The following is a 21,876-nucleotide window of genomic DNA, read 5'->3' on the forward strand; positions in this document are numbered from 1 at the left end:
CTTGGTGAATCAAGAAGACTCGTGAGTGAAAGCAGTTCTCCTTATGCTGTGTTCACACCAAGCATGATCGATCGCTCAAATCCATGAACTGTACGCGCGACTAAAGCCAGTTAACTGATGTTTACTCTTTACACTGATTTTACATGTAATTCATTTGTGCAAATAATTTTACTCATGCTTGGTGTGAACATTACTATTGTTTTTAACAATTTGTGTTAAAAGTAGATATTTACAGCCATTAAATAGCAGCTTTTAAATATCTTGTTTCATTCTCCATAAAAACAGGGGGCCCATACTTCCCAAGTGGCTTTTGATGTTCTTAGTCTGTATAAGTTACAAGTTAATGGATGTGATTTTGTGAAAAAAGAAATATTAAACAGTATTTCATTCGAATATATTTTTCTATTGATATTTATATAAATGTTTTGTGTGAAGATGTCACAATAACTGAGTTTTACAATAACTGAAGGATGTTGAAAGTCAAAGGCCGTTGATAAAGTGGGCAAGGTTAAACATCTAAAGTTTGCCAGTTATTTAAATACTTGATTTTTTTCCAGCTAACTGGCTGCCTGCTTACATTGTGTTACCATTGTGAAACACATGTTTAAACTGCAGCATGTTGCTTCAAATATTTAGCTGGTTGTTGTTTCTAAGGCCAGTTGTCTGATTAACTGTGGTAAATCTGAGTTTTGGTGTTGTGTTGGTAGCATCAGTTTGCTCTCTCTTGCTTGTTCAGTAGCTGTGATCATGCACAGTGCATTCAGAATGTACTCAGACCCCACAATGTTTAAAAAATGTTCTGTTGCAGCCTGATGCTACAGTAAAAAACCCTAACCCTTTTTCCCATTAATCTATTCAGTACCCCATCATGACAAAGTGAAAACAGAATTTTAGAAATGTATACAGATTTATGAAAAACTGAAGTATCACACTGGCAAAAGTATTCCAACCATTTGCAAAACACTGTAAATTTAGCTCAGGTTCATCCCATTTCTCTGGATCTTTGCTGAGATGTTTCTACACTTTGTTTGGAGTCCATCTGTGGGAGATTAAATGGATTGGACATGATTTAGAAAGGCAAATGCCTCACTATAGAAGGCCTCACAGTTGACAATGCATATCAGAGCAAAAACCAAGCCATGAGGTTAAAGGAACTGCCTACAGAGCTCAGAGACAGTATTGTCCTGGATCTGGGGAAGGCTAATTCAGTTGCACTGAAGGTTCTTCTCAAATGGAAGAAGTTTGGCACAACCAGGACTTTTCCAGGAGCTGGCTGCCTGGCCAAACAGAGCAATCGGGGGAGAAGGGCCTGAAGAAGAGAGGTGACCAAGAACCTCATGGTCACTCTGACTAAGCTCCAGAGATCTTGTGTGGAGATGGACCAAAGGGACGACCATCACTGCAGCCCTCCACTGATCTGGGCTTTATGGAAGAATGGATTGACGGAAGTTACTCCTCTGAAAAGTGGGACTTTGTAAACCTGGAAAATAAATGTATCCTAAATGCACTGGAATGGTTCTTGTGCAAAGCATGACATTTAGGAGACACTGGTCATTGTCATGGGAAGACTTAGTTAAATTAAATATGGGGATGCATATCTGCTGTGAGCTTTAATAACTAGCTTCTTTTATCTACCATATTAGTTCTTCTTTGGAAGATCATTCACTATAAAAGTTCAAACTAAGAGCTCTTATATTTTTGCAAGGTATTTTATCCTCTTTCATCCTAAATAACCATCACTCTCTAGAGAGTTTTTCTTACCTTATTCCTAACACTCAATGAACACTGTCAGTATTCAAAGTTTTAAACCACCAATCAAACATTTGACAAACAACAGACCTACAAGAAACGATTTCAATATTCATCTCACGTAGTTTACCTTTATGGATTTAAAAGATTTAAAAACATGTAAATCATTTATTAGGAAAATATTTCAGATAGAGTGATACGTAAATATAAATATATAAGCTATATGAGGATAAAGTCTATTATTGTGAAACATCTGAATTTACACTTGTACCATTTCTTTTTTAGCATGAAATACTTGGAACTCTAGTTTTGGTGTGGTGTATAGTTTGAGGGTTCCCGATCAGAGTGTGTAACAAAAGGAGACATCATAAGCCAAAGCTTAAGAGTATAGCTTTTCTGTGGATTTGATAGATTAATGTCTGAATTACATCGTTCTTATTCATTTGTAATTTTCATATGTCTTCTATGCTTTATGTCGAAAGGGAAAGATTGTTCATTTTGACCAAATCTAACGGGAAATAAGATAAAATACAAACACAGAACAGCTGTAGTCTTAACACAACATGATTTGGTATTAAATTGTAAAATAAGCAAAAAATTATTGCATAAACCGAGTTAAAATGAAATGGAACATGTTTTTCCAAATATTTGACAAAGTTTTTCTTCTTGTATTGCCGTATATTCGTCGTTTCCTGATTTTATCCGACAGCCCGTGAACTCAGCACAGAGATAGTGCTGCTCCTCTGCTCCAGTCAGGATTCACTCCGCGGTGTGCTCTCCATTGAGTTACACACGCCGGAGAACCTCCACAAGTTTCGCCTGGAAACAGCGTCCTGTGACTTCAGAGAAAGGAGAATTTAGTCCGACTTTTATTTCAAAAGAGGCAGGAGTTTTTCAGGACGATATCTGTGTTTATTTTACACACACAAGAGAAGGGGAGACCCGGTGACTGAACGCTGACTGAGCCTTGCTGTCCCGGGGGAGCCGTTTTTGTTTAGGGTTAACCTCATTGTGAATACCACTGGCGCGGTTTTTCCTCAGCCTGGAGAGTTTTTGAGAAATATCACCGAATACTTTCAGCCTGACGTGTTTTCAGAGAGCTGGTTGAAGCTGTGATGAGGAGGGAATTAAACAGCGGTGAAGCGCCAGACGGAGACAGCGAAAGCTAAGCTCATCTCTGCGACCATCGGTGGTCAACGGCCACAGATCGACCGTTAATATCCAGGTACTGAACTTAGCTTATTAATGCTGACGTCACATGTGCGTGCTGTCTGTACGTTACCCAGATACATAACGTTAGGTCAGGCTGCGAGTACTGTTTAGTGGCCAGACAGGGAAATCTGCTAATGTTAGACGGCGCGCATGTGTGTATTGTGTATGTGAGAGAGTGGTGTGAGTGTAAAGGGGGGTTTATCGTCTCCCCAGCTAGTCATGGCTTGTATGGAGTTGGCTAATCCTCCCCGTGAGGACTGTATGCAGGACCCCATCCAAAAATTAGGACTAGTTAACGCTGCTTTAGGGTTAATCTTCAGCTAACAACATCATATCAGGCATAACAGTAAAGTAAAATCCCTCTGTTCGGCTGTCTAACCAACTTCTAATGGGAGCTAAACAAGCACAGTGGACAATTCTGAACATTCAGGATTCTGTTCACATGTGGTTCAGATGATGCAACACTCACCTGGAGACTTTATCCAGAATAAAGGCTAAATGTGCCTTTTTTTAGCCTTAGATGCTCCCTACCATAAAAAAGAAAACATAAATTTGCAAGATTTTTATTTGAGTTTGGCTGAGAGCTGCCACAATAAGTCCATGTTTCAGTGGGTTGATCCAGAGGAGACGCATTCTTACATTTTTGTTTTTTTTCTAGAGATGTACTGATACTACTTTTTCACAGCCAAAGTACAAGTAAAACACTTGGGTTCTCACTAATATACATCTAAATATAAATATTGGAAATTGATGGTAATACAGTATTACAGATACTGGGTCATTAATGAAAATAGCTACTGAATTACTTTAATTATGTCATGAAGACTGTGCTGTGTATTGTTTTTAGTAATGTGGATCTGATTCTAACTGCAGCACCCATGTCTTTGTCTTAAGATATTATAATACTGATGACAGAACTCCTGCCATTGATGTCAGGCTAATTTGTGAAAAACAAATGTCCAGGACTCACTCATATTGTGCATCACGGCATGTGCTAATGCACAGTGCTATGTTCTTTATTAAAGACTAAGTGGAAAACGTCCACCTCTGGTTGTAATGTGAGCCAAGGCAATATGAATTTAAACTGTTGTTGATTCCTCTTTCAGGGAGTAATACAGGGATAGGAAGTGGCCTAAAGTTTGTTGTTAATTACCATACATGCTGCAAGCTGTAGCAGAAACATCAGGTAAAATAAAAAAAAAGTCAAAATTCAAGGAGTAAGTCTGACCGCTCAAAAGTCACAGAGTGTCAGAAAATAGAACTTCAGTTTAACAAGCACTTTAGCCTTGCACTGTGTCTCTGCTTTACAGCAGCTGCAATAAAGCGAGAAAGCTCACTGTGGTAAAATGCCTTACCTCATATGTAAGTTTGCACCGTAGACTGTAGAAAGAACTGGACAAACCCTGTCTGACATTAGCTGTCTGCTTACAATAGACGATGTAGATGTATAGTGAGAGCACATGAAGACACTAGCTAATGAGACATGTTTGGTTTTTGAACCAGGATGTAAACCAGTTCATTTCTAGTGTAAACAACAGCTGTTTAACAGGTGTCCAGACGGGAATTCCGGTGTTCCTGCCGCCAGCCTCAAGTGGACACTCGACGTATTGCAATTTTTTGCACTTCCGCATTGGCTTTATTTTTAGGACCGGAGGTTACCGCTTGTTTTGCACAGATCAGCTATCTTAAATTAGCTTAGCTACCTCACATAATTCTGCCCACATCCTTATTTTGTTCTCTGATCCCATCTAGTCAGCATTCTTGAACCCTTTGCACATCTTGCAACCATACTGTCAAAGCATTTTGACTGTATATCTACTAGAAATAATTCCTGTCAAGAGCTGGTACAAATCTAAATCTTAACTTTTTAGATTTTTTTTCAGTTTTATTTATTTATTTATTTATTTTTTGTACTTAATGTTCAATCCCTGCACATTGAGAGCAAAACTAACCAGAGGCAAATCCCTTATTGCGTGAGTTTACTAGATATGGATTCATGATATTAGACCAGTTATCGGTATTGGAAGATAATAGCCTTAAAGGGCAAATATTCCATATCGGCACAGACCGGGGGTGAACTGTTGATATCAAAATTTCTGTTGATATTTACATTGGCTGTGACTATCGGCATATATCGACAGTAAATTTTGGCCATATATACAAATAAACTGGTGGAGTTTTAGGCTGGACGAACAGACCTGTTTCAGTTGAGTTTTTTTTTCTTTATTTGTCCTGGCCTTATTGGGCAAGCATCTCTGATACTTGGTCCATGAAGTTGATTCTTCTTATTCCGGTTCTAAACGTTTTGGTGTATTTATAACCCCATTAGGGCATGTAGATGAAGTACACTGGTACTTGTTGGTGATTTTGGTCACTCACATAATCTGTGATTTTAAGTACGCTTCCTGTAGGTCACAGTAAACTCATGTCAGGACGGGGGAAAAACAAAAAAATTGACTGATCTTTATTTGTTTAAAAGATAGGAAGCATTACTTAGCATTCCCTCATGATAATAGTTAATTATTCCTCATATTACCTCTTCAGCAGGGAGAAGAGAGTGCATATGCCTTATTACAGAGCGAGAGGGAGGAATGAAAGACGGGATCATTTGATTCTCTGTCATGATGTAACTCGTCAGAAAGCAAAATTGGGATTGAAATCTAAACTCAGTTATTTGCACGGCACCAGTCTTCTCTACTTTTTTCATCCTAATTTGCAAACTGTAGACTGGGACCCAGCGTCACCTTCCTGCTCAAATAATGATACTGTAAAATGATATTGAGTATCTGCTGTTTTATGTGGATGAGTGCAAGTACATAAGCATGGTGTTGGCATGGAACCCAATGCTGGTATCAGTATCAGTGCATGTCTAGTTCTTTCAGTGGTTTTCAAGCAAAAAATAACATTTATAATACCTCCCAGTCTAGTACCTAACATTTGCTTGTTAGCCCCCTTAATGAGAGACTTACTAGGATAGACTCTGTTTAAGATTGCTTTTGGAAGGCATACTGCCTCTTCAGGACAGCTGAAAAGAGAAAGGAACCACGAGGAGAGAGAGGGGAAAGACATGCACCAAACAGCTCTGAACAGGAACTGATCTCATGACCAGTATGTTGATGAAACCAGCTTCTGTGTAAGGGTATCCAACCTACCAACTGAGCTTAACTGGCCCCCAGGATTCTTGTGAGAGAAGCTGGTTCAGCTTCCCTTACATAGAATTTCCAAAGATGGTATGACAGACCTAATAAATGTTGCTGGTAACCCTACCCACATAGATATCAGTAGTTTTACATACATGTAGTTATTTATGGATCATCTGTGGGTCAGGTGTTTTAGAAAGAAGTCTGTTTTAACACATCATATTAGTGCAGGGCAATCAAAAGCTCATCTTCCTCTCCTGAAGAAGCCTCTGGTGGAAACACTCTAATTTAATTAACTTTTCTGTGGTCTAGTGATGCCTCATTCATTTATGGACTGAATCTAAGCTGAAAAGTTTCCCTATCTCTTGAACAGTTTATAGGGACTGTCAAAGAAAACATTGCTATATTTTTGGATGCTGTATGCTAATGCATCCTTAATAAGTGACGTCTATGCAGATCCTCTCTCAAAAATAGGGCAATTTAACGCTTCTTTGAGTTTGCTGCTCCTTTCATAAACATAAGACATCTAGTTATTATTCAACCTTCTGTTGTGTTTGGCTGGATGACTAGCAGACTCAAAGAGGATGGATAAAACAAAACAGACAGTTTGAAAAATTATACTTTGATATGCAGCTTTCTGTATCAGATAAAGCCATTTTTTCTTCATTGTTTAAAAAGTGAAAAGTGAATTTTTAATTGAATACGTTTACAGCTTTAATGGCTAGCCAATTTATGGAGAACTTATGGTAGATTGGATAGATTTATGTCTGTTTTGTCATTTATGACTATAAATAAGGATGTGTGTAGCATTAGAGGTTAGTGGGACAAATAGAGAATGTATGATCTCAATTTGGGCGGTGGGAAATAGAGTAATCCTTTTTTGTTTACATTTTTTGACATGCTGACTTTGTAATTGCATGATGCAGGAGGAGAAGTATTAAGAGCTGCCAGAGTACCAAAGTTTGAATTTTAGATTATACAGGGAAAAATCAAAGTTATGCTTATTTTGAAACATCCAAACTTCTAATCTGGTTATTTTAGTTGCTTGTAACTCTTGAATTGCTAAAGTCGCAAAATTGCGACAAGCAACATTGCTGAATTAAACAGGCTATAGCTGCAAACTATGGCGCCTAATGTTGGTACCACTTAGGAGATGGTGGATATGAGTAATTTCAATCTGAGCAGTATTTGTGGGCGTGTTTCTATTCAAAGTTCTGGAGTATATAGAGTTTGAAAGACTCACCCCCGGTCGAGGAGACGAGGAAGTGGTAGTAGTGGTTGTAGTCGAAGCGAGAAGAGAGAGAGCGAATTGCAGCGAAATACTCACAATGCCGGGAGGTCTGTTCACTGTTGAGGTATATTCACCAAAGAGGAATGTTCACCCTCTGACGATGACGTTCAGTCGTCCTGTGAGACTGAAACTGACCATGCGTCTGTGTGTGAGGTAGCGGCAGAAGTGGTGAGAGAAAACGCTCAGTGGAGGCAGCAGGGGTGTTCACAGTTGATATCAGAATATGCAAATTAGATGAGTGAATTTACTCCCATCACAAACTTTGGGTCATACTAAACATTTTTCTCATTTACAGTATGCCTTTATCTCTAACCACTTTCAAGCTACAGCCTTTTGAAATCTTGATATCAGAATTGAATATTTTCTTGAAAAAACTGTGGGGCCTAAAGGGTTAATTTCAAACCCACACATTAGAAAGGGGCGTCAAATATACAAAAATAAGATGTACTGTTATTTTCCAGGGAAGGTGATATAAATAAGAGTTTTCCTAAAAATAAAAGCCAAATGAAATATGTTCTTTGAACTTCTACTGATAACCAAAAGGTAAGTGTGCCCTTTGTCTGTAATATCTGATTTTATTATTTAGGGTGTTTTGTATCTACCAGTGTTCCTACAGGGGTAAAACGGTCAGCAGGATGTGATGTAAAGAAAAACTTTAACAGACCAGGAGACATCTGTTTTCTCTTCTGCATTCTTCCTGTCTTTAATAGACACCAACATTAAAGTGTGCATTTTAGTGAGATGATAAAAACACTTCACAAAACACACTCCTCTGAATAAAGAAGTTGGTGGTGTGGTGTCTGTGATAGAGGATGGAGCAGAGACAAGAAAGGGAGGAGCGTGACTTCAGCAGTGATCAATCATCTTCCTGCACGTTTGTGTGGAGGTGTCAGTGTGTTTCTAAGGTCTTTTTGTGCTTAACTGCTGTGAAGCAACAAGAAAAAACCCATCATATTTCTCCATATCAGTGCTTTGCCTTCTCTAGTAGTATTCTTTCACTCTGCTCAATCCTTAAACCCACCGCTTTGTGTTCTATCTCTCCTTTCTTGCAGCAAAAACGCTGACTCTATATTGGTTGTATACAGTGTTTTTTATTAATAACTTTGATACTTTTTGTAATAACAACATAAAATAGTAGATATTGTTTTATTTAAAGTATGTGGTAACAAAAAAGTAGTATTGAAAGTTTTGACAAGCTAACATGTAAGTGAGAGTTCATTGCATTTATACTTGTCAATGCAAAGAATGTCACCTATTGTCCTTAAGCATTGCACACTTCCCTGGCCCTGGCACAGATGGAAGAGGTGGGCTTTGTGCACAAGTATGGCTGCATAACATGGCCGTGATGTCTAATCAATACAGCCGTTCCTTTCAGCAATCATTGTAAACACTTGTGGAGTGTTAGGGGACCGTATCTCACTCAAACGGCTCATGTTGTCCTTGTATTTCTCCATTTAGCTGGCCCTGTGAGGCTGTGATTCTTGGTAACTGTGGGTCATATTATGTCATGATGATAGCCAGCTTGGAGCTGTAGAGAGGGGACAGTTAAGCTTGTATCATAAAACCGTGTATGAGTGCGCCCTCATAATCTGCCCTGATGAGGTCTGACTAGTTCAGGATACAGTTGTGCCTCTACTGCTGACATCAGAAAGGAGTTGTCCTAATTTTTTTGGCATCCCCTTTTAAATTGATTTAATTAGAAATATTTGAATCTAAATGATGTGTGATCCCAGAGAGACCGTCTTGAAGCTGCCCTCTGCCTCCCGTGTTATTTGATCTGCAGATCCTCTGGTCTGATACTTCACCCTCTTTATTAGATTACCATTTAATCAGATATGCATGGCAGCCTTTAATCCTTATTTAACAAGGCAAACCAACTCCAAACAGCGGGGATATACACGTACAAATTATCTGTGTCCATGCAGCTTTTGCAGCATACGCTGTGCCATCTTCAGTGTGAACTAAATGCCTTGCTAAAGGGCACAGTGGGCTCAGTTTTCTCAGGAGGACAAAGTGTTTTCCGATCGTCTCCCTTGTGCACATTTGTCGGTCAGCGTGACTAATTAGTTCAAGCAACACGCCTCTAAAACCCATTACGTTGGTGCTCCTCTGTGATTGGGGTGGAAGAGTTTACAAGCCATGCTTCATTATGTATTTTGCAGCAGAGGGTCACGGTTCAGTGCAGCGTGTTTTACTGCTGCAGGGGGGAAACGTACCTGTACCAGTCAGCGTTGAGAACAAACACTCAGATCTTATCTACATTTGTACAACTGTTCTCAACTGTGCTGCATGTTGGTGCTTGTCATTTTGATCCCACTCTCGACTCCAGTTTTTATCTTTCCTCTTAGAAGAAGAAAGCCTGTTTGTCTCCTTTATTTTACTGAACCCACTTTAGTTCTCATAACCTACAACATTTACTGGTGGGAGTAAAAGGCTGCTTCTTTATAGACTCAGTGACACATTATCCAATTTCTGTCCAAGATATGCAGCTACCGCTATCGTACAACAAAACAGTCATAATGTGGGATTGTGACAAGATTGAGGCAGAAAATCATGATGCAATTTGGACATTTTTATCCTATTTAAATTTAGATAAACTTAACAGCATGTAGTTAATGTCTTCAGAGTCAGGCTTACATACTGAACATCAAAATATTTTCTTTTCTTTAAACTTTCTTTTCTTGCAAGTCATGCTACTGTGACATTAGGGAACTTGATGAGAATCATTGATTTTTCAATACTTTTTGATACCGCAAGTTTTAAAAACATTGCTATCAGACATTAAAGCATCGGGGAGTGCAAAAGTCTACGAACAACTACTTATATTTCATCAGCGCAGCAGGGCTGTCAAATAACAGATTTTCAAGTCACAGTTACTTGCTAAATTTAGATCGTTTGATAGATAATTTGGATCACATACAGTCTTTCCCACAGGATTTTGAGTGACTGTGGTGGGGGGCTCCAAACTATCTAGGGAAGTGAAGTTAAATGCATCAGTCTTGTGCACTTCTGGATGTAAAAATTACAAGGTTTTATCTATGAAAATGTTCTTCTAACAGTTTTGTGCCCTTGTAATAAATCAGACTTTTCAGGATGTGAATTTTTCCCCAAATATTGCAATTGAGACCTAATATGCAGTTACTCTTGGGTTACTCTTACATATTTTTCAACAAATTCAAGCAATAAATAATTCCATAAATAAGACCATGTGTATTGAAAACAGTGAAATTATTTCTGAAGCAATTAATCCAGAGTAGCAGGAATCTGAATATAGGGTTGCATCAAGGTTTAAGCTATAAAGGAGGCGGCTGGGGTGGGGGACGTGAGGCTGGCTATGACCTTCTTGAAGTGACGTCAGGCTTTTTCAGTTTCAAATAGAATGAGCTAGCTATTTTTGCTAATTGCAAATGTGATGTCATTTGCTTTGTTTAAGGGCATTATTTTTATGTCATTCATTTTGATTAAAAAAAAGAAAAGTACATAAAACACAAAAAGGAGGATTTTTGTAAACCACCATAGTAAAATTGACACTTGAATGTTTGCAAAGCGTGCATAAAATCTCTGTCAATGCAAAAAATTGATTTATTAAACTGGTATTTTGACACATTTCAAGTTAAAGAAATATTTCAACATCTGCGATTCGAAAATTGCAGCAGGCTCATATTGTGATTTAATCTAACTTGCAATTAATTGCCCAGCCCTAGTCCCAAGCTAAGGGCACTTGACTTCCTGTTTTGATAAGAACCTGCTTTTAATGTTGAAAGAAAATAAGATATTTCTGGTTGATATAAATTTCTAACACTAGCTTAACAGCAGGGAAAAAGAACTTGTTATAAATAGAAAAGTCAGTAAAAACTAGAGCCCGACCGATTTGTCGGCGGGCCGATTATAGCGTTTCACAGATTAATCAATATCGGCCAAAATGTAGCCGATATATTAACTTTTTTTTTTTTTTGCGGGGATTGTCTCTGCTCCTGTCGCTCTGTGTGTCTGTGCTGAACTCAGCCCGAGCCTGGCCCCTCCCCCTCAGACACAAAGTGCAGCAGCAGCTCTCCCTCACTCAGTGTTGCTAACTTAGCCACTTTGTCACTATATTTAGTGAGTTTTCAGACCCCACAAGCAACCCCTTTTCAAAAAAGCGACTAGCGAAAAATTTAGCGACATTTTCTGGTGTTACTGGAGAGTTTTGGAGACTCTGACGTGAAAGCACGTATCGTTGTTGCTCTTCTCACTGAGCAGCGGGTGCAACTGTGGGCCACTCTCTGTCCCTAAGCACTCACAGGCAGCCTCGTCCTCGTGCAGTTCGACTGCAGCAGAGTAGAGGACTAACGCTCATTTTAGACTGGGATCGTGTTTTGCTGCTTGCGTGTGCTGTGCGTGTCAGCTCCGGTTCCTGCCGGTGCGGCTTTCAAACAGGGCGTGCGTTTTCTGCATGTCAGCCGCATCTCCCTGCTCTCAAAGCCCTGTCCTCAAAGCGACTTGATTCAATGTATAGAGGAAGTGTGTCGGGAACTATTCAAAATAAAAGTATTCTGTACAAGTGAACGGAGTTTCTCTGTAGAAATGCTAAACCGGGCTTTTACTTTGAAAAGCACAAACCAGAAAAGCATTCATACGGTGTTTATCTTTCCTGTGACATATTCTACCAGTGTGGAGACGGAAAGTTTCACTAATAGTAGATCTTTAGAGAACAACTTTATAAAACAGGCGCATTTAAGCTTGTGGCCTTACCCAGGGTTATCAAGAAACACGTAAACATATTCTATGGGCATATTTGCCACAGCAATGTAAATATGGCTCTTCATTTATCATTTTCCTGTCTAATATGGTCCACAGCCACCGTATAAGACTATTATACAGCGTTTTAATATCGTCTAAGTTGCATCTTTGTTAAAATAAACAAAGATAAACGCAACTGATTATTCACATGTCCACATTTGTGTTCATGTACAGTATATATCCTGTGTATATTAAAGTTCTTATTTCACATATAGGCCAAAATATCGGTTATCGGCCGATATATCAGATATTGGCTTTTTTTAGCCCCCAATATCAGTATCGGCATCGGCCCCAAAAATCCAATATCGGTTGGGCTCTGATAAAAACATACAGAGAACAGTAGAAATGAAGTGACTGACGTCACAAGGAGCAGAATAGTTTTGGTTTGCCCACGGAGCTGAAAGTTTTTAAAGTGAAATGACACATTCATAGGAGCAGTGGTGTCCCTATTTTATACCACTGTGAAGGTAGGAAGATGACACCAACAAGTAGGCAAGGATCCAGCTACTGCCCTGCAGCTCAGCTACAGTGTGCCTAAAATGAGAAAATAACGTGTTAAAAAGTGCTACTGAAACTGATCCATTGACACTGACAGCCCTAGAATCAGTCCATCCAAAATTGAAAGCAAAGACCTGCACAGTGTCTACATACACAAAAACATTGCCAACATTGTCAGCCAAAATGAGACTGTGTCAACGTCTTATCAAGAGTCTGTGGTCTGATGGATGATAATGCAGACGATCATTTCAGGACTTTTTAAAGGGGCAAAAGAAGCTGCTGTTATAGAGAGGTGTCTGTTTGTTTTATATCTCATGACAAAGTGATGACATCATTTCAAAGAGGAATGCAACACTTCAATAGTTTTATCTCAACTATCTTGTTTTTGTGAAAGTTTGAAGCCAAAATTGTGTAACTCTGTGCCTCAGTCGATAAGAGTGAAATGATTTTTGGATTTCCTGCCATGGTGACTTCAGGATTAGCTGTTATCTGAACAGACAGACGGTGCAAGAAGCCGAGGCTGCTTACGGCTGATGGAAATCTTGGAGACTGCTGCTTTTTTTGTCAGATTGGATTCTGAGCTCATGGGAGTTTTTACTTTAACAAAAACCTACAAGATAAAGGAAAAAGCAAACAAACATTCCAGGTACACATTATGAAGAAGACATACTGAGAAATGCAGACTGAGTTAGGAGATGAATAATTGCCTGCATCTAGAAGTCTGAATTTGCAGGGGTGGGGTGGTAATAACTGTTCTAAACCTTTAGAAAACTCCAGAATAAAACAGTAGTTTTTAGCCAATCCAGCAGATCTGCTCTGTGATTGGCAGAGGCTGCAGGGTTACCACTTTAGTCCACACTGATGATGGGCTGTCATAAACCTTTTACAAACCAGGATGGATCCTGGGGCTTTGCTGACCTTTTAGTTTTTCTTTTTCTGCCACCATGAGCTGGAGTTGACATCATGTTAAAGGGCCAGTGGTTTTTCAGCATCACTGCCCCAACATGGATCCATCAGATCAGGAAGAATTTACCCTGAAAAATAAGAAAATGAATCAAACAGATGCAAAAATACCTTATTTAAAAATATCTTTATCATAATCCATCCTGATTAGTTGACAGGTTGAGTTTTTTTCTTGTCATGTTGATTTTCAGCAGTATTCTGGAAGAATCGCTCTCTGAGAGCACAAGCTGATTGTAGTGATTGCACTACCAGGAGAGGCAGAAGTGAAGCTTTGACAGCGGCTGGGTTTCATCCATCACACTTCAGTCCTTCAAGCATACTCCGAAGTATAAGGAATGAGGATAAACAAGACTTATTGTAGCGCAACATTGGTTGAAAGGCTGAGTCTATCCAATATCTCACTTAAAGAATGAATACTTCTAAAACTGTCATGGTCCCATCAACCTTATGTCTGCTTCATAATTCTGCGTCGAATCTGAGGATGTTTCTAGGCAAATAATTTCACATCCGATTGCATACAAATTAGTGGTGTAAAGATAATCCGATATGGATCGGTTAACTGATCTTGACGTCAGAGATCCGAGAGTATTGGTAAAAATGCAACACAAACCGATCTTTGGGCCGGTTTTAACGTCAGAGGTTGGTTCATTGAGGCTCTGCTGCTTTTCATAGCCCGTTCCACCATGCTCTGGCACAGCGTCCGTTATCTCGTGCGACCCGCAGTGACCTTTTACCTTTAACGAGAGTTCCGTTTATTGTAGGTCCTCGCTAGGTAGCTGGTTGTGTTTCACCAGTTGTTGCCTCTTTCAGTTACAGTTCTGTACCTCAGGAAAAAGTCATATGGACTTTATATGAAGGAAGGAAAACTTTCGAAATGTCTGCCTGTCTGCACGCGTTGGAGAAAAGCGATTAAGAACTACGGCAGCTCATAAATCTCACCTGTTGAGACAGCATAGCTGAAGTTTAGCTAAGATGCTAACGCTAAATGCAACACAAACAGACCCGAACATAAACACTTCTTAGAGTTAAAACTCAGAGAAGTCTTCAGTTATCACCGTAACAACAGCCCCTTTACTCATGGGGTTTACAACCGTAACATGTTGTTGGGATTGATTGAACTGGTTACGTGAAATAGAATCAATATTTTCCTCTAATAAACATTTTCTTGTAAGAATATTACTTCTTGTCGTGATTGGCCAAAAACACATAAAGGACACAGATCATCTGAAGATTCTCAGAGGGGGAAATTGCTCTCTGAAAGAGCCTTATGTGGAAAATTGATGCAAAAACTGCAACTTTACTCAAGAAAACGATAAGTATGTGTTTACCATGCTAGATGACAGAAATACTAGTGTGTTTATTGTCTGATTTATTGATGGTTTTATATAAACTTTAAGAGAAAAGTTAAACAAAAGCATGCCATATTTTTGCACACTTAATTCTTCTGAGTTTGATAATCCTCTGAGGGCAAGATGGAAAGCTGTGGGGGCCTGATGTGGCCCCTGGGCCTCCTGTTGATGAACACTGCTGTAGAGAGAGATAGAGGGATGTGACATGCAGGGGAGGAGCCACAGGCTGGACTTGAACCTGAGCCCCTTGGCTGTCAGCGTTTTTTACATTTTCAGAAGTATTTTCTCTCTAGACTATCAGACACAAGAGTTTCACATTTTTCACATGACCCTTCATCTCCACTGGGCAGGAGCACATAAAACAGTAATGCTCTGTTATGACATTGGTTGATATGGCATTTTAATAGCTCCCATCCTGTGCATGAATGCAGTAGGAGGATTAAAAAAACAGAACCAATGTTACAACAACAGCTACTAGCACAGACTAGAAGGTCACCAGTCTGTGTGTAATTAGTTTCTAATTATTGGAGGAAATGCTGCTAGTTAAGTCATACTCTGGCCAATCAGAGAAGGATCACTGTGGCTTATAAAGCCCGATCAGAATGTGAAGGAGGTTGTCCGTCTTGTTTCCAGACAATGTTGTGTGTACCCAGGAGTTTCAAGGCTAAAGCCAGGTCAACTGAGTTTCCAAAACCTTCTTAGACTCTAAACACTCAAATGTGTGTGGGTGATCGGTGCTACATAAAGCTAGAGTTGAACTAAAGAGGTTAGTTTAGAATAAATCTTGGACTGTTATTAAAAATGATGTCTTTGATATGCAGAGATATAGTTATTCATGGTCTTTTTTGTGTTGTGGTGCAGCCTGAAGCACAGATCAAAGAAAACAAAGATTAATGAAGGTTTTTGGAGTTAATCTGTTGTTTTCCTGCTCTTTCATCAGGTGTGTGAAGAGTTTCATCAGTAATAGTTTGGTATTTTGTTTCTTTGTGCAACAGTGATGCTGCCTCTGCATCACATAAGGAGAAATTAAATTACCAGGGTTTGAACTGTTTTATGTCCTTAAATATTATGATAGTAGCAGTGTTTACATTTTTAGTCACATAAAAGCATGTCAACTTTTGGCTTCAACAAAAGCAAATCTTGGTTTATTATAATTCAGAGATGCTGTTCACAGAACATCAGTGGCTAACTTTATATTAGAATCTACATAATAAAGAGAATCATAAAGGAGCTTCAAGTGTGGCAGAATAAAAACACAGTTATTAATTCACTAGTTTGTGTTTGGATCAAACAAAGTTTGTGCAGACTGCCTGTCCTCTCTCCTCTTACACAATCATCTGCCGTCTTTTGTGTTCTGCTTGTGTACATGGAACCTCCTCTGCTCCTCAAAGCTCTCCTTGTTTGTCTTCGTCCTCGGCGGCCACGCACAAAGCCAGACGTGACCTCTGAGCTCAGCCTTAGACTCTGACGCAGGGAGCGGGGGCCGAGCGTCCATTGTGACTCTTTCTGCATGTTCATTAATTATGTAGAATGCATACGCCGCTTTCCTCAGGGCTCCCCCCTCCCCACGCACGCAGAGCTGCAGACTGTCGCTCTCAGTGTGAAAAAGCCTCTCGCTCGGTTTCTCTGAGGATGCCGTGACATTCCCAAAGGAGATTCCTTTCCCCCGTAAACAATCCTGGCATTGACACAGTCACTGATTAGTGAGTTGCCTGGGTATTCTCCCACAAAGGCCCAGTGGAGGATAATGAGAGCGGATTGAGAAAACCAGAGTTCTCATTCAGGACTTGTGTTGGCAACAAGTTGTATGGAACTACTTGGAAGCTTTAAGGGAAGCAGAAAGTTTGGCTAAGCATCTCTGTGATTGTGCCGACACTGAAAGCATCCAGGAAGCAAGTTGACTGAATTGTCTCGGTGCTTTAACTCCTCTCTTGGAGCTATAGGAGGAGGTGATGCTTCAACAGTGGAGCAGAAAAAATAAGTTCAGTGAACAGGAGAAAACAGGAGATTATTGATCCTTTGGGGAGAAAGTGGGTCGTTGCAGGAAGAAGAGTACAGGGGAAAAGATTTGAAGGTGATGGAAACGCAGTCATTAGAATGGGTCACAAATAGAATGTAATGAAGCGATATATTTAAGATTATTCACCTTTTTATTTTAGGAGTTTTTCTCTGCCAAAAGACCGATGTATTTGTCAGTAATGTGCACAGTCTAGCAGAGAAGTGTTGAATTTTTCTGCAAGTTGTGGAGGAGCACATCGAGCTGTTATAACAGAGATACAGTGCGTTTGAAGAGCCTTATTATATTACTTTTTTATAAACAAAATATAAGAAAGAAAAAATTCAAGCATGGATTAAAGGAAGTGTTTATCTGCTCTTATGTAATCTTCAGACATTAGCATTTCCCGCCAACAAGCAAACAGGGATGACCTAACACAACACTGCTGAGGCCAATAAGCTCATTATGTATAGACTTGTACAGGACTAAAACATCTGGCTGTAGTCTGTGGTGGATTATGATTTATTATTCTGACCTTTTTTCTATCTCTGTCTGAATATTAAGAGGTTTACACAGCAGCACTTCAAAGTTAATATTGCTTTTCTCAAGCAATCTGTTAAATGTTCCTTTCTGCTGTATGAGGTTATTGTTCAAAAAATAAGTAAAAAAACCCTGAAATCTAGCCTTAGGGTTTCTTTTTGTACCAGGTAATGTACCTGTAGTTAGCATTCATACTTGACTGGGTTAATAGAGATGCTTTAATGAGGTTTCTTACAGCCGATCACAGATCACCTTTGACTATGATGTAGACTAGGTTTTGATACATCATCTGGTTTAGTGGTTGGTCAGTCGACTTACCTTTGTGCTGTACTGAGACCTCCACCAGGTGGCAGTATAACCTCATTAAAGGAGAGTGAAAGTCATCCTTATTCAGGCAACAGCATGCTTTAACTGACTTCTAAGAGGCAACACAACAAGCATCGTACAGTCAGGACTGCTGACATACACTGCGCATCTGGAAAGTAATCACAATGCTTCACTTTTTCCACATTTTGCTATGTTACAGCCTCATTCCAAAATGGAATAAATTCATTTTTTTCTTCAAAATTCTACACACAACACCCCATTATGACAATGTGAAAAAAATGTTTTATTTTTTGAAATTTTTTGCAAATTTTTAAGAAATAAAAAACTAAGACATCACATGTACATAAGTATTCACAGCCTTTGCTCAATAGTTTGTTGATGCACCTTTGGCAGCAATTACAGCCTCAAGTCTTTTTGAGTATGATACCACAAGCTTGGCACACCTATCTTTGGGCAGTTTCACCCATTCCTCTTTGCAGCACCTCTCAAGCTCCATCAGGTTGGATGGGGAGTGTCGGTGCACAGCCATCTTTAGATCTCTCCAGAGATGTTCGATCAGATTCAAGTCTGGGCTCTGGCTGGGCCACTCAAGGACATTCACAGAGTTGTCCTGAAGCCACTCCTTTGATATCTTGGCGGTGTGCTTAGGGTCGTTGTCCTGCTGAAAGATGAACCGTCACCCCAGTCTGAGGTCAAAAGCACTCTGGAGTAGGTTTTTATCTGGGACGTCTATACATTGCTGCATTCATCTTTCCCTTAATCCTGACTAGTCTCCCAGTTCCTGCCACTGTAAAACATCCCCACAGCATGATGCTGCCACCACCATGCTTCACTGTAGGGATGGTATTGGCCAGGTGATGAGCGGTGCCTGGTTTCATCCAAACATGATGCCTGGCATTCATACCAAAGAGTTCAATCTTTGTCTCATCAGACCAGAGAATTTTGTTTCTCATGGTCTGAGAGTCTTTCAGGTGTCTTTTGGCAAACTACAGGTGGGCTGCCATGTGCCTTTTACTAAGGAGTAGCTTCAGTCTGGCCACTCTACCATACAGGCCTGATTGGTGGATTGCCGCAGATACGGTTGACCACCTGGAAGGTTCTCCTCTCTCCACAGAGGACCACTGGAGTTCTGACAGAGTGACTATCGGGTTCTTGGTCACCTCCCTGACTAAGCCCCTTCTCCCCCGATTGCTCAGTTTAGACGGGCGGCCAGCTCTAGGAAGCCTCCTGGTGGTTCTGAACTTATTCCATTTATGGATGATGGAGGCCACTGTGCTCATTGGGACATTCAAAGCAGCCGAAATTTTTCTGTACCCTTCCCCAGATTTGTGCCTCAAGACAATCCTGTCTTGGAGGTCTACAGACAGTTCCTTTGACTTTATGCTTGGTTTGTGCTCTGACATGCACTGTCACCTGTGGGACCTTATCTTGACAGGTGTGTGCCTTTCCAAATCATGTCCAATCAACTGAATTTACCACAGGTGGACTCCAATGAAGCTATAGGAACGTCTCAAGGATGATCAGTGGAAACAGGATGCACCTGAGCTCAATTTTGAGCTTTGAGGCAAAGGCTGTGAATACTTAATGTCTTAGTTTTTTATTTTTTTAAAAATTTGCCAAAATTTCAAAAAAACTTTTTTTCACATCGTCATAATGGGCTGTTGTGTGTAGAATTTTAAGGAAAAAAATGAATTTATTCCATTTTGGAATGAGGCTGTAACATAACAAAATGTGGAAAAAGTGAAGGTTGTGAATACTTTGCGGATGCAGTGTAATAATAATAAATAGTAATATCTTGAATTTATATAGCGCCTTTCAAGAAACCCAAGGACGCTATACAGGAACTCATATACATGGACAAACTATGTGAGGGGTAAGATGAGTGTAAGGGGTGGTTTAGTGAAGACTGTACATTCATTATATGTGTTCATTGGTGGGAATGAATCAACACGATTATTGATAGACTGATGAAATATTAAGCCTGTTCAGTGGGTAAACATATTCAAGTAGTCTAATAAATGAAGTGCAACAAGTCTGAAGATTGGATCGGTGACTGCCATTATTCTTATAGATACTTCTGATCATATATTTCAGTTATGGCTGTCAAGATTAATCAAATTAATCACAATTAATTAGGATCCACAATTAGTTTCTAATTTTTTAACGCTGATTAATCATTTCTTAATGTCTCATTTCCATTTAAAAACGTCCACACACCTCAGTGGACAAATCAAAAATCATATGCACCTTCTGATATCAAACATTTACCTTCTTTTCGTTCCCTTATTTTCTTTTTCAATCCATAACAAGTTCCTTTTACTGTGGTGTAGTTCATGATCTAACTAAAGAAGCAGGTCTACACAGGAAGCAGTTTAAGACAGCTGAAAAATCCAAAATGACACAGACATTTTTAAATGCAGAATTATGAATTTTTAAAATGGAAATTAGAAGCAAAGGATTTGATTATCAGAAATCAAATTTTAATCTTTTCATATGAGGGCTGAACGATTTGGGAAAATGATGTAATTGAAATATTTTTTTACCAACATTGCAGTTAATTTGAATATGGGATTATTTTTTGAGTTCCCCATCTTTTTCACCAAACACTAGCAATAATCATTCTATGTTACAACCAACACAACAGATTAAACTGGGGGTGTACAATTTTGAAAAGAAAATCTTACTGTGATTATTTGGACTCGTATTGCAAATTCAGTATGAATTGTTGTATTGCAGGGAATTAGCATTTTTATGTCATTCTCATTTTGATTAAGAAAAATGAATACCAAGTTGAGGAAAGTGGGATTTTTTAAACCGTTCTAAAAATGAACTTGAATTTGTGGGGCACAACATCTCTACTGTAAAAAAGCTTTAAACTGGTATTTTGACACACATTTCAGGTGAAAGAAATATGGCACCTGCCATTTGAAAATGTGTGGCTGCTTTCCTGCATGTCTCCTCCTCTCTCTCATCCTTGTCTATGACTCTATCCGCTGCCCCCCTCTATAAATAAAGAAATTTAAAGGCCAAAAAATTGATCTTTTAACACGTCAAATCGATGGCGGCTGGGAAGTCTCACACTAACAGGGTATCCGCGGGGTCTTGAAAAGTATTAAAAGGTGATAAATCAATTTTGGGAAAATTAAGACCCTTAAAAAGTATTAAAAAGTCTTACCACGGCTTTATAAAGTCTTAAATTTTGAAAGTATTTTTTCCTGAATTAGCTGTCCAAGAGGTTGAGTGCCAAAAACATCGTAAGAGTGTGTGAATTTATTCATTTTTATTAAAAAACAAAGATGAACAGGTACATATAAAACTAGGCTATTGTGGGTGCGTTCGTAAATTGTCTCTGAGAGCGCCAGAGTGAGCTGTATCACTGATGTAAATGGTTACAGCTTGAAGTGGTGGTGAGGTATTAAAACATATTGAGAAGGTCTTGAAAAAGTCTTAAAAAGGTATTAAAATTAACTTCAAGATTCCTGCATATACCCTGACTAATGCATGTTCAAAACACTTTTCACTAACAGAAAAAAAACACTGTTGCAAATAGCTACAATAAAAACACAATCTGGTGCAACACAAACACTTACTGAAACACTTTCAGTTAACAAACTGGAACATGTGAAGTGATATTAATGATAAATAGAGCAGACTTTAGATAATGTTTCACTTACTTTGTGAACATTTTCTGGGAGTCTGTCCACATCAACCATTCGTCAGAAATATTTCCACAGGATTTATATCCTGTATCCTTCTGGGAAAAGTGTCTGCTGGACTATCTCCATTGTGAGGCTGTTTTTGTTTTTGTGTAAATCAAAAGCATTTTGAATTTGCATTCATCCTCTGCCTGTTTGTGTTGTAGCTGTTTGCAATCATCTTTTCTATATGCAAAATGTTTTTAATATGCATTGATGTGAGACTCCCCAGCCACCGTGACTCAGAGGAGATCACTTTTAGAGCAGGATTAGAAACTTTACTAGCCAAATAAGAATAGATATACACAGATTTCCTCTCAGTAAGACCAGTTTTATT

General features: G+C 39.2%; 1 protein-coding gene across 3 annotated transcripts in view; it reads left to right on the forward strand.

Annotated features, from left to right (window-relative positions):
- Positions 1-2,526: 2,526 nt before the first annotated feature.
- The window catches only part of arhgap32b (Rho GTPase activating protein 32b), a 238,582-nt gene continuing 219,232 nt past the window's right edge, over positions 2,527-21,876 (forward strand). For all 3 annotated transcript variants that reach the window (XM_041801252.1, XM_041801253.1, XM_041801255.1), the window contains exon 1: positions 2,527-2,974. The gene's annotated coding sequence lies outside the window, so the exon portion shown is untranslated. The remainder of the gene's footprint in view (positions 2,975-21,876) is intronic.

The sequence above is a fragment of the Cheilinus undulatus genome, linkage group 12 (genome assembly GCF_018320785.1).
Source record: "Cheilinus undulatus linkage group 12, ASM1832078v1, whole genome shotgun sequence".
NCBI lineage: Eukaryota > Metazoa > Chordata > Actinopteri > Labriformes > Labridae > Cheilinus > Cheilinus undulatus.